We start from the raw sequence: 15,001 nt of genomic DNA on the forward strand, positions 1-15,001 counted from the left end.
TGCCCTCTCCCAGGTGGGCATCTAGGGTTGAGCAGCCACATACCAGCACCCTGACATAGCAGCAGATGATGTCCAGAACAAAGCAGAACTAAACTTGGCTGGATGTGGAAATCCGAACAAAACTTGAATTTGACAAAACGAACAAAACTTGGAGATATCCTGCAAGTACCCTGGAGCAGGCATGAAACATAGCACTAGAATCATGTGCAGGATGCTGAAGGCTGGGAGTAGGGAAGCTAAGCAGAGTATATAGCAGAAACATAGCAAGCAAGGGGGGCAGAGCAACCAAGGGACAGGGAGACCAAGCAAGGAACATAACCAGACAAGACATACATGATACAGGGCACAACAGAGGACAGGGAACAAGGCAGGGGACACAGGGGAAGGAGTGAGGAGCCGGACTCCTCGGACGCTTCTCCTTTAAGCAAGGATAGGACATCTTAACTTGGACATGGGGAGAGGAGAGAGGAACCAAAATACTCAGATGATTCAGGGAAGGAGGGAAAAGGTACACAAAATACAGATGCAAATGGATACAGGACTAGACTAGGACTATGGATAACAATTGGAGATTCCGTCACATCTTATGGCCATAGTATGCTTAGCCCACCACTACGCCAAAGTACTCCAATGACGGTGGGTCCTAACGCTAAACCCTGCTTACTGAATCACTAATAAGCTGAAACCAAACATTGAATCTAAGCACAAAACCAAGTACATACCTTTAGACTGCAGAATGAGACAAACATAACAAATGGATGGGGCACACCTTATAAAGGAAACAGAAGCTGAAGCAAAGAGCAAGACTGGAATCAAGGAACCAGAGGTTCAGGACAGAACATACGGAAATCCAGGAATGGATTACAGCTAAACATGGGAACTGAGGCAAGGCAGGGAAAAACAGAGATATGCAGCTCCGCAGCCTGGATGGACCCTGACAACCCGGCAATCTCCGGGTCAAACCCGGAGAGTTCCCAGGTATGTTAATTTGACTCAACATCCTAATGAGTAGTCCTATTTGCGGCGTATAATAACATGCTTTCATCTGTTATTATTATTTCTATTTAACAAGTCAAATATTGTTTACCTTTTTGAAACCAATAGACCCGTAATTCAGTAAATTCTTACATGCATGCCATATGTACTGATTTGAAAATAATCATTCAACATGCATAGGCTTTTTAATCCCACAAATATTATTTTGCAATCCAGTATTATGCAATGCATATTGTGGTCATTTACCTTCACACTGTAGTCAGAAATGACTGATTTTATGATATTTATGTAAGTTTTGTTTGGCTTTACTCCTTTGAGACCCATGGAGCATGGCTCATAGAACGCCACTGTGTTCTGCCACATGTCTAAACTCTGAAATGTCATCAAAGTACAGTGTTTTAATGCCCTAAAGCCCTCATTTTTAGGCTACTCTATTTGACACGCTTATTTGTCAGAATTTACTCTAAAGTAAAAGTGATTTTATCTGTATACCCATGTGGAATGTTAACCTCGGTAAACTTTTAGGTTATTTCTACAACTGAATTTGTTGGTAAAAACCTTGATGGCTATAAAAAAACAATGAACTCAACGTTTCCCAAGCACAGACATTAACAGCATGTTGAAATGGGACCCTAGCCTCAAATTTAATCAAATATAGGGCACTGACTTTCCAATTATTTCATAGTTTTTTTTCATTTTTTAGTATATTTGCCTTTTGTTTGTTAATGTGTACATTTCTTAGAAATACACACGGTTGGCTGAATAAACAAAACTGATATTTCATGAGCTGGGATCATATAGCCACACAGTTTTAGGGTTGGAAATACCACACAAGGTTTGTATCACTATTATAGGCCTTTTTATTAAAAGGTCTGGCAAACAAAATATAAAACAAACAAAAGTAAAGCCTAACATTTGTAACTGACTATATCTGGACGGCTTACACGCTGCCAACAAAACAATTGTCTTCCCTGTTTTTTTCCATCTAAAGCAGGGGTGTCCAAGTTTTTTCTGCAGTGGGCCACTTCGTCAGAAATGTATATGTGCTGTGCATGGGCCGCACTCATTTTTCTGAGAGAAAATATGGCATTTAATAAGATATGCAGATTCAAATAAAGTAAATGACACAAAACCTTTACTTTTCCTCTCACTGATTTCTGGGCAAACATCAAATAGTTTTATTTATTTTAGGGATGCACTGAAATTAAAATTCTGGACCGAAACCGAAAATTCAGGATTCACTTAGCTGAAGCCGAAAATGACCCCCCACCGCACAAAAAATAAGTGCATAAGTAACACACCAAAATTGTACAAAAAAAAACCAATAACAATGTTTATATATATAAGTTAACAGCAATCTCAGGCATACCCAGATTCCAGCATGTACTGGTTGCCTGGACATGATAGCAGACAATACTTGCAAGTTCCAAATACGGAACAGGATGCCGTAATAGAGGTGCTGTAAGAAGATCTATGTGGTAAAGCAGGTATGGCAAGATTCTGATAAGGCTCAGGCCCAGCTATCACACAACAGTAAGCCAAATGTAAAATCACAGGACAAGAGTTAGCGTAGCAGGTAAAAGAGTAAAAGTTTAGTCACGCTTGAAGTCCATGCAATGTTAAACTTGCAGGCACAGGATCCTGCCTAATAAGCTAGTATACACCTAAAGTAAGGAAAGAATACAAACAATACTATCAAATACAAGAGGATCAAATATAGCACAACAAAAACTACAAGTAAATGCAAACCACTGTAGCAGCATGCATTTGCTTTGAAGCCTTAAGTGAATCTTAACTGCTCATCATGTTCTCTTTATACTGTAAACTAACTATATCTCTTCTCATTCAGCTGTCTGCCCCTTAACTTTCAAAAACTGAATGGCTTCATATTTTGTGTCCACTTGGGTACATAGCATAACTCAATTATACACATCGTTCAAAGGTGTAGGGTGAATTGGAAATGTCCTTGTCTTTGAAAGAAAAGCAAATTGTGTCCATTAAAATAACATTAAATGGATCAGAAATAGACATTGTTGACGTTGTAAATGGCTATTGTAGCTAGACTTGGATGGTTTTTAATAGAAACTCTACTTAGGCTTGAGGCCCTTTATCAGCAACCATAACACATGTGTTCCAATGGCACGTTGTGTTACTAGTCCAAGTTTAAAAGGTTAATTGATCATTAGAAAACATTTTGCAATTATGTAAACACTGCAAGAAATGTCCTTGTTTTCCATGAAAGAAAATGTTTGAACTGTAATATATAATATATATATATGCATACATACATACATACATACATACATACATGCCTGGGAACTCCGGGTGAAGCACCGCTTCTCCGGTTCAAGACCCGAATCCTCTGGGTTGTGGGAGTGGGGTCTTGACACATCCCGCTCCCCGACCATTTTCCCTTTAAATGACATCAGTGGGAACACCCCGGCATCAGCAAAAACGCCCCCAGCGTCAGCGGGACCGTCCACCGACATCAGCAGGACGACCCACTGATGTCAGTGGGCAGCCCTGGCCGTGTCCCGCAAGGGAAGGCTCCGGGTAGCCGGAGCTAAGAAGTTCTTCTCAAGTTGTGCAAGTTGATTCTAGCAGTATACAAAAGATAAATTAGGGCAACAAAAATAAATCTATTAAATCTATTAATGTTTTCCTTAACTATTTGACAGATTACATAGGAATTTTAGTAAGGATTAGTAAAGTAAAATTCACTAAATGTATCATTCAGCAAAAATACTTTACATTTTATATGTCCCATGAATGCAACACGTTAAAAATTTTGAATATGCTAGATGTGGTTTATCTTTATAGTCGAGTCCAGGTGGTGGCACCTAAGAAAGCATGAAACATGTTACAAATTTAGATGGCTTAATGCAATCTACCATTACCAGGCCAACTGTGTAAAGCAGTACCAACAGTCCTAACATTTCACTGGCCATCATATTTTTTGGCCATCATGCCCTATACCAGTGTCTGCTCAACAATTCTAATAACGGCAATAGAGTTTTTAACACATACATACACTTTTACTTCCACAATGATCCCTGCTTAAGAGTACTGTCCTCTATTTATATTTCTTTAGGAGGGAGTCATGTTAAGGGCAGTTGGAAGTAATTTAGGACAGCAGACTCCACATTGTAAAAAAAATGCTGTAAATGTGATGTGGAAAGTGCTTTCCTGAAGAAAAACTAATTTAAAGCAGGAATTAAGCAGGCTGTCTGTATGCCAGAGGAACCGCCGATGCAGTGACAGCTGGAATCCAGATTTGTTTTTGAAGTTTTAACACACACCAAGAAATCAAAGCTTCCAGATTTTTTAGCATTTTAACCATCTTAATTAATGGATTCATTACAATTGAAGGAAATATTATCATTTATATCATTAATAATAATACTACATGGCACAATACACATCATTTTAGTTTACCACTGTAAATATGTTCCATCCATGCTCCATGTTATAGATGTGGAATATACATCAGTAATTTAATTGACCACCTGTCCTTAGTTCCTTCGTACACCTCAGACAGCCATATTAGTCTGCACACAACTGGATTTCAAAACATTTTTGCTCCGCACAAACAAAAATGTTATTATCTTTGTAAAAACACCACTACAGAATACAAATGAAACAATAGTATAATAGAACAACTCTCACAGGAATTATGTTCTGTGCACAGAGTGTTTTGGACAAGATGATTCTCTAGTCTAGGAATGCTTGGAAAAAAGAAGAAAAGTAGAAAATAAACCCGAGTTCTTCACTTCCAATATACATGACACCTCTGCTGCCACAGTGTCATTGTGGGGTATACATCACTGGGAAGCAAAAGAGTTCACAAGAGAAAGAATACCATGCAGTGTTACGCAGTGGGCCATTTACTGACAAATCTGCCAACCTTATTGTTCTAGAGGGGATGTTTTGATGATGTGAAGGCTTATTAAAACATCTTACAAATTACCTTTTCTTCAAACAACTACTGTATCAATCATTTTTTCTATCCTATTTGTGTTCGTTTCCATTTATAATGCTTGATGGAATGAGAAAGCAGGGGATTGTTATTGGAGAAATGTGAGGTCATTATGGTTCATTTGAATCTGAGCATCAAGAAATTACAATGGTTTGGTTATATTAGGGATATCAAACGCTGGCAAAAAGACATTTACACTGCAGAAAGTATTGTCTTTTCCTGTGTAGTCCAGAGCCAAAGTTCATTTAACATTTAGCACCTTCATTTAATCTTTAACCCCTTAAGGACAATGGGCGGTCCCCAAACCCATTGAAAACAATGCATTTTGAGCCCGTACATGTACGGGCTTTGTCATTAAGGGGTTAAACAACCTTCGCTAGTATGTTATAGTACAGTGCGCTAACAATTATCATAGGAAGATTGGTATGAAGATTAACGTTATTAGCATTATTAACATTATTAATGTTATTAGCTATGGCAGATGAGCAGATGGCAGATGTAAGGTGAGGCCACATGTGTGGGTTAAAAAAACATTTAGAGGTTGGTCTTTGAGTATTCAGGTTGTCAATATGTTTTAGGCTACTAAGGTTTTTAAGACTATTGTGATGGTTCAAAACAATGTGGTTATTTTATTTACCTATTACATTAATGATTAATGTTTACAGAGTGTAGATGATTCCTTTGTAATAGTTTCTCAGGTTAAAAACCTTAGAGCTCCTCGTATAAATATGCCCACATATGCTAAATTTTGTAGTTTTTTTGAAGGATGAAGGATCCATTGTTACCACTGTTGTACCTTTAAGTTAAGACTGCTGCTCCTCCCAGGATACAGCAGATGTAGGAATTTATAAGACCGTTTTCCAGAACATTCACAAACGTAATGAACCCTGTAACATCTGGTTAACACTTTATGTCATATTCACAGCTGGAATATGGGTAAGCTCCAGATAAATGTCTTTTTCAGCCATTACTGTTAACATGAAATATAGAAACCCAAGGCTCATCAGTTCTGAAAAGTAGAGGCTGATGTAATATTGTCAGAGTATTTCTTTTCACTTTATACCCAGGGGAAGCTGCTTGTCCTTTCCTGATACATCTTCATTGCAAAACACACTTATCTTTCCAGTCATTGTTATAAGTCAAGTGGCAGGCCATCCATGCCTATATAGTTTTTATATGGATAGCTTCACTATAATAATAATAAAAACCTAAATAATAAAGCATGCTGATATAATAAAATAGTTTTACCCACAAAAGTTGCCATTTTCATGTTCTTTTTGTGGCATCAGCGTTGATTGCTGATCCAACACAGGAAAGGGTTAATCATGTAATAAAAACATTGTTCCAATCTAGTTAGTTTTTTTTCTATCTGCTTCATTACATTAGCCCCCTGCCCCCTCCTTCTGAGTGGTACAATGAATGCACACACTCCCTCTCAGCCTTTCTGCTTTTAGCTATAATTTGCACATAATGGAACAGCCAGAGGGGGGTTTGATCAATGACCTCTGTCTCAGAGATGCTATTCCAAGGGAAACACATCTGCCAACATAAAGTATTGGAGCAATCATAGCTCAGTCAGCGTCGTAATAAGCAACTGTTACACTGGAGCCATCAGTCATGTTCAGTTACAGACCTGAAAGGATATGGTACCTAAGGGAGCAATGTCCTTCCATAAATTTGGGCAGCAATGAAGAATGATTTGCAATCAAGTAATAAAATAATTTAAAAAAAAGTCCACCATGCATACTAACATTCAGTCAGCTGACAAAGGAACAAGGTGGTGGTGGTGGGGGATTTGGCATTGTTTGCTCGTTATGTAAACTACAGCTGTCCAAGCAATTAAGATATGATTTTGGGAATTCTGTTGTAGAAATTTGCTAACAGTGCTTCCACTTGTGAAAGTGACATTCTTCTTTATCAGTAAACTGCATTTAATTAAGGTAATGCAATTTCGCCTTGCCTAATGGTGGCAATTGCTTAACCTTATGGTGAGAGTTTATAAACAGCATAAACTGAATGTCATGCTGAGCATTGGGGGAATGGGTTTGAATCTACTTGGTGTGGAAGAAAAAACAGACCATGGTAATGAACTGTCTCTCCCAGCATCACAACACAAGCACAAAGTCATTTTACTCTCTCATTGCCCCTAAATTCACATACTAAACCCATCGATGGGCCCTGTAAACAATGAAGTGGCAGAGTGAATAGATTTGTAGGAATAGATTTGTAGGAATTACAAAGTTAATGAAATTTGCTGATTTTATCAAATACATACAAATCTATGAAAATGAGGACAGACCTCCCACAAAAACAAAGCAAAAAGCTGCAGATTTTCATCTGAAATTCACAGGATATTTCACTCACACTGAATCTGAGTGAGAATCTAAATGAATGAGCAGGAAATGGAATTCATTGTCCTAAAAAGGAATGGACGAAAAAAAAATTGTCCAAAACGTTTTTGGCCCATTTGCACTTGTCTAATAAATACTCATCTGAGATTGTATTTACCTAATTGTTAGACCTGCTAAGGAACAGATGATATTATATACGCTATACTATATGACTAAAAGTATGTGTACACCCCTCCTAATTATTATGTTAGGTGTTTCAGCCATATCCATTGTTAACAGGTCTATATAATCATCACCATAGACAAAATTGGCTGTAGAATGGGCCGTCCTGAAGAGCTCATTGACGTTAAACGTGGCACTGCCATAGAATGTCATCTTTGTCACAAGTCACTTCATGATATTTCCGCACTGCTAAATTTGCCACAGTCCACTGTAAGTGATATTATTGTGAAGTGGAAGTATCTAGGAATAACAACAGCTAAGCCACAAAGTGGTAAACCACACACTAAGCAGAGTCGCCGTGTGCTGAAGCAGATAACATAACAATTGCCTTGCCTGTCCTGTTCCAAATTGCTTCTGGAAGCAACATCGCACACGCACTATTGTCAGGAACTTACCGTTCACCCCCGCCGTCCGCGTGTGTCCTCGCCCGGCGGGGACCTCTCGGAACGCCAGCGTCTTCATCCACGTGTGTCCTCGCCCGGCAGGGACCTCGTTGGACGTCGACGTCTTCGTCCGCGCGCGTCCTCGCCCGTGGACCGCCACATCCCCGGACACCGTGTAGGGCGGACGTCAGAAGGATATTGACAGCGGGGAGGCATGTCCTGTGGTCCAGTAACGCAGGTGGGCAGGCAGGGAGGCAGGACAAAGAGGTGACGGATAGTCGATCACCATTAATATGGCATTTTGGGGAAGGAGGGCTTATGGGAGGAGTCAGTCTTTGGCGGGCTATTTAAACCTGCAGCCCTGTTTATTCATTACTTGATTGTTCTGGTTACCTGCTATATCCCTCTCCCTTATTGCTGGACACTTGTTTTTTGGATTCTACGGACTTTGACCTTGGCTTGATTATACGGACTTTGCTTATTCTCTCTACCCCTGACTACGGATTGCTTAACGGTACTGCGTTTTGCCTATTCCTTTTTGCTTCAGTAAATAAACCATTGCTGTTGCATTATCTACTGGTTTCGTGTCTGCTGCTTCACCTGGTGTCTTTCTGTGCCGTGCTCCAACCCCACAAACCTTACAACTATACATCTGAAGCTTCATGAAGTGGGTTTCCATGGCCAAGTAGCTGCACCTAAGCCAAAGGTAACATTGTGCAATGCCAAGTGTAAAACACCCCCCCCCACACTGGACTCATGTGCAGTGGAAACATTTTCTATGGAGTGATGAATCACGCTTTCCTATCTAAAAGCCTGATGGACTAATCTGGGTTTGGCATATGCCAGGAGAATGCTACCTACCGCAGTGTATAATGCCTATTGAAGAGGGAAAATAGTTTGGGCTGTTTAACATGGTTTTCACTAGGCACCTTGATTCCAGTGAAGGGTAATGTTACTGCTTCAGCATACATAGGCATTTTAGACAATTGTATGCTTCCACCAGTTTGAAGAAGAAGGTCCAATCAGGTTCCAGCATGACTTAACCTCATTCAACACCTTTGAGATGAATTGAAAAAACAGATTGGAGCCAGGCCTTCTTGTCCAACATCAGTGCCTCAACTCACAAATGCTCTTTTGGCTAAATGGACCCAAATTGCCAAAGACAAATCTTGTGGAAAGCCTTCCCGGAAGAGTGGAGGCTCTTATAGCTGCAAAGAGGTGGCCAACTCCATATTAATGCCATGGTTTTGGAAGGGGTTTTCCAACAGGCTGATATAGAAAAATAGAATATGTTTGACAAAATAAACACTCTTTCTCCAGCAAAAATAAACGACTAAGAAATAAAAGTAAAACATGTGTTAGTACTAACGGAAAATCAAAAATTCTCAATAGATAAGAAATAAACATTTAGACTCATGCTAACACACACATTTACACATACATACATATACACACTGATGCTAACACACACATTCACTTAAACACACACTAACACACATATTCATGCTAAAACACATACACACTCGTGCTAATACACACACTTAGCCATACATACTGATGCTAACACACTCACACATACTCCCTCTAACACACACATACACAATAATGCTAACACACACATACACACTCGTGGTAACACATGCACATTTACTGTAATATACATTCATGTATACATCCTAACTCCCTTATCATCTCTCTCACTCCCCCCTCTGCTTCCACACCTCCCTCACTCCCTTACCTTTTCTGTCATTGCCTCATCCTCTCTCTATCCCACCCCTCACCCCCTTATCTCCCCCAAGGCATCTTTCTAGCAAGCACACAGTATGTGAGCCACCATACTCTTACCATGGGGTCACATGACCCCACCGCATTCCCTCTTCCACAAGTCCCAAGTGGGACCAGCTCTTTTGTGAGAGTTTTGGAGCAGCCCCCTGGGCTAACCCGTCCTACTTTAGACAGGAGCTCTTACAGGAGCACTACTAGAAGCACTAGCAGGACCATACTAACAGAATAAATCTATTTGCCAGCTATTTCACTAGCACATTGTATATCTAAAGTGTGATAAATACCTGAAGTACATCCATAAGTTTGTGGATGACTTGATAATTTGATAAGAAAAATGGATATTGCTGTATTAGGTCAAGAGAGTCTTTTGTCTAAGGATATGAAAGAAGAGACCTCTGAGGTTTATATCTTTTTCTATATTAGCCTTAAAATGTATCCAACTACTTTTAATTATGAAATGAACTGATAGCTTCTGTTTCTGTGTAATTATTCTGGAGATATTTAGGTTAAATGGTCACCTCAAAGAAGCTGAGATCTATGCATCAAATTAGACTATTAACTAATGGTGAAATCATCAGTTAACCCCAAGCGGCTTAATAGTAACCCTGGACACTTGTTGAAGCAAGGGCACTCATGCCCTCCCCATTTTTTTATTTTTGTATTTTGTTTTAATATTTTTTTAACCATTTTAGTTTTTTGTTATGAATTTGTGACGCGCAGGGCACATGGACCAATTGCTCCAGGGCCCTGGTGTTCTGACAGCTCCATACCTGCCATCCACGAAGCAGTGATCCAAAAGCGTCCTGTGATGTTCGACAATCATCCAACCTCACTGACACTGTGCACAGAGAAGTGATTTCAAATACCGGTACTTGCGGTATAGTGAGGGAGCTAAAGGCCACAAGGAGCTTATAGAAGGGAAGTGGAGGATGCAGTACTTGCTGTGTGTGTATACTGTATATGTGTATGTGTGTTTATACGTATATGTATACATGCCATTATGTATGGGAGGGAGAGCAGAACAGAAGTTAGAAAAAGGATAAAAATGTATAAGGCAGAGAAGCAAGATAAAAGAAAAAAGGAAAAAAGCTAGAAAGTGAGGAAAGACTCCAAGAGAAGAAAAAAGACCACAAGAAGCAGAACACAGAAACAAAAGAGGAAAAAAGAGCTTGTAGGAAATACAAAGAACTGATCCTTCCTGTGTTATTGCTCCAGGGCACAAAGCTCCTTAATCTGGCCTTGGTAACATGTTAGGGTTGCATTCTACCTCCCTCCACTTAAGATGTAAGGTAAAATCTGTATGTAACTTACAGTTACAACAATAAAGGTTAATGATATAGTAAGCTGCTGTCATTTTAAGTCATATGAACTCAATTGGGTTCATATTGGTTCAACAGGTTAGCTGGAGTACTTAATATGCAATATTTCATACAAGTCCTGCACATTTCAAAGTGCAAACCAACCTCAACCATTTTCATGCCCTGGCGATATCTTCCTTGACTTCATTCCATCACTACAAAGGCTGCCTCATCAACGAACAATCAGCAACTAAACAATAAAGGAGAGTTAAATTAATGGGAAGCCACAATCATACAAATGCTAAGAATTAGAAGATAAGATGCCTGCCACCATCTAAAGTAGTTGGATTGACCACATTAACAAGTGTCCCATTTGGAAATATTATATATATATATATACACACACCGGTATATATATATATATATACACACACAGGATAGACAGACAGACAGAAAGATATATAGGGCAAATAAGGTACACATTGCTGTATAGTTTGAGTATCATATCACCAAAAACCAACTCGTGATTGGCTCACAGAAGTCCACTGACTGTGCTGGGGGAAAAAATCAGGGTCCATGATAGTAGTGTAACTTGTCGTGCTTACATATGATCACACAAGACTTCTGGCATTGGAGAGGTCAATGATAGTCTTCTGCAGGGTGACCATATGTCCCGGATTGCCCGCAATGGGACTTTAAGTCCCGGGTTCCAGACAGCCTCAATCGGGGACAATGCATTGAATTGAAACACCATCTTTTTTGACGCGGAGGGGAGAGAGGGGCGCCAAGCAGTTAAGTTTTCAGCAACCCCTCGGCGCCCCTCAGTCTCCTCTGCGAGGCCTCAAGCTCGGTTGTGGCAGAGCAGGGAGACAGAGGCCTCGCACTCCCACCGCAGGACTTCTGGAAGGTAAGTGAACTTCAAAGTGGGGAGAGGGTAGATAATGAAAAGGGGAGGATAGGGGGTAGATAGTGAGAAGGGAGGGAGAGGGGGTAGATAGGAGGGAGGGAGAGAGGGTAGATAGGGGAGAGAGGGGGTAGATAGTGAGAAAGAAGTTAGTACGAATATTGAAATAAATAAAGAGTGAGACTGAGTGAGATAACAAATGAATTAGTGTGTGGATGAATTGTGTGAATGAGTGAGAGAATGAAATAATGTGTGGAGAGATTAAGTGAATGAGTGAGTACAAATTAATGTGTGGATAAACTGAATGAGTGAGAGAATGAATGAATGTGTGGATAAATTGTCTGAATTAGTGAGAATATTAATTAATCTGTGTATAAATTGTCTGAATAAAGGGAGAGTATGAATCAATGTGTGGATGAACTTTCTAAATGAGGGAAAGAATTCATGAATTTTGTGTAAATGATTTGTGTGAATGAGTGAGAGAATAAATGATTGCATGAATAAATTATGTGAATGAAAGTACGAATCAGTGAGTGACTGTAAACGTTTTTGTGAGTATCATAGATGTATAATTGATTTGGAGGAAAGGCAAAGATGGCACAAGCAGGGTGTTTATGAGACAAAGTTGACTCAGACTGGGCTGTTTGGGGACAAAGATGGCAAGTCCTATGTGTGTTATCTGGGTGCTGATCAGGTTCTATGTGGGCAGTGTGGACACCAGGGCTGGCTTTGGGGTGTGCAATCTGTGATTTATGCCTGTAATTTAGGGTCTTATCTATACCTTTAATGCTGAGTTTTTATGCGATTTCCAATTGATCTATACCTGCAAAGCTGGGTTTGTGTGTTATTTTGTTGATCCATATCTGCTAAGCTATGTTTCCATACATTATTTATGTATAACTGCAAATATAGGGTTGTTATGTCTTATTTAGTTGATCGATACCTGCAATGCTGTTTCCATGTGTTTATTTGATCTATACCCTCAGTGCTGAGTTTACATGTGCTTTCCAGTTGATATATACCTGCAATGTTGGGCTTGTGTGTTCTGTTTATCTGTACCTGCAATGCTATGTTTCCATTATTATAGTATACTTGCAAATACAGGATTTGTATGTCTGATTCTATGCCTTCAGTGCGGAGTTCACATGTGAATTTCAATTGATCTATACATGCAAAGCTGGCTTTGTGTGTTAATGTGTTGATCTATACCTGCTATGCTATGTTTCCATACATTATTTATGTTTACCTGCAAATATAAGGTTTGTATGTCTTATTCAGTTGATCTATACATGCAAGTGCTGTTTTAGTTGTTGTTTATTTTATCTATAGCTATTTTTTGGTGTGGGAGTGGAGGGAATGATTGCATGCTAGGGAGCGTGGAGCGGGGCCCAAGGAAATGCTTATGTAGGGTCTAATATTAATATGTATCGGCAGCAGGGGCTAATATTAAAGAAACTGCCAGTTCAGCTGTTATTTTGAAATCATATTTTAATCATAGTCTTTACTTCAAAATAAGTACATATTATGTAGTTAAAAATGCATGTCTAACGCATATACCGTATTTGCTCAATTATAAGACGACCCTGATTAAAAGACGACCCCCCAAAATCTGAATATTAATTTATGAAAAAAAGAAAAAGCCTGAAAATAAGACGACCCTATAGGAAAAAAGTTTTACGAGTAAATGTTAATTCATGTAAACTATGTGAACAATTTTTTTTTTAATAAAAGCTATGATTGAGAAAAATATTTTGTTTTTATTTCCTTTTTTTCAACCTGCCCCCCCCAGTTATGCACATCTGCCCCCTGGCTTGCCACTCTGCCCCAGAAATGCCTTATATCCCCTATATGCCACTGTGCCCCATGATATGCCTTTTAACCCTCTAAATGCCACTGTGCCCCATGATATGCCTTTTGACCCCCTATGTGCCACTCTGCCTCCAGAATTGCCTTATACCCCTATATGCCACTCTGGCATTTAGGAGGTTAAAAGGCATATTATGGGGCAGAGTGGCATATAGGGAGGTATAAGGCATTTCAGGAGGCAGAGTGGCGTATAGAGGGTTAAAAGGCATTTCTGGAGGCAAAGTAGCATTAAGGGGGTTAAAAGGCATTTCACAAAGCACTCTGCCTCCAGAAATGCCTTATGCCCCCCATTTAACACTCCCTCCCTCCTCCAAACTTACCGGAGCTTCTGAGTCCTGGTGCGTAGTCCGGGCAGCGTGTAGACTTCCGCTGCAGCCGGGAGGAGGTGCGGTTGGCAGCAGGGGTTGTCTGCGTCCATCGCGCAGACCTTCCCCGGCTGTCAGAATCTCCATAAATGAAGAACCTAATGCCATGTACATTTAAGAGACAGAGGGCTGGAATATGTCATGAAATGCTGGCACTCAATGCCAGCATTTCATGACAAAATTGATGGCTGTGTTAACTAGGGAATCACACACACCCTTCAGTGCAGTGGGCAGGAGATAATAACCCTGTGTGGCTATATTTTTGTGATATATTTTTATGCTCACGAGGTGTGCGGCCAGGCATAGACAGCCCCTGGAGAGGCAGATCGGGTGAGTGTGTGGTGCTGTGGTCTGCTGCATTTGCCTGGTGTGTCAGATACCCAATCTGAGCCTGGTTTTGGAATTTTAATATTTACATGCACACAATGCAGCTGTCATACATCTTCATATACATTAGTAAGGGGAAAAAATTTAACTTTCAGGTGTTATACTCACTGTTAGACATAGAGTCCCACCTACATGTGTTCCCTATTTTCTGTGGATTTAGACATTGTTGCTATGTGTCACCTAAAAAATGACCCTTGTACGGATATTTAACTGATAGAACAGGGAGACCAGTGGTCTCTGCCGGAAAAGTTGCTGCATTAGGATTTTAAAAGTCTGTACGAGCGACTCTATTGGTCGCTCATACAGACTTTTAAAATCCTGGTGCCGTAACTTGTTGCACCTTAAGGAGTTAAGGGGCCGTGCGAGTCCCTTCCCCATCTAGCCTACCTTATCTACGGAGCATCGCAGGGGTTAACGGGAGCGGAAATCTGTAGGTTCGCCGTCAGGAGTTAAAGGGCCGTGCAAGCG

The sequence above is a fragment of the Spea bombifrons genome, chromosome 1 (genome assembly GCF_027358695.1).
Source record: "Spea bombifrons isolate aSpeBom1 chromosome 1, aSpeBom1.2.pri, whole genome shotgun sequence".
NCBI classification, from domain to species: domain Eukaryota; kingdom Metazoa; phylum Chordata; class Amphibia; order Anura; family Pelobatidae; genus Spea; species Spea bombifrons.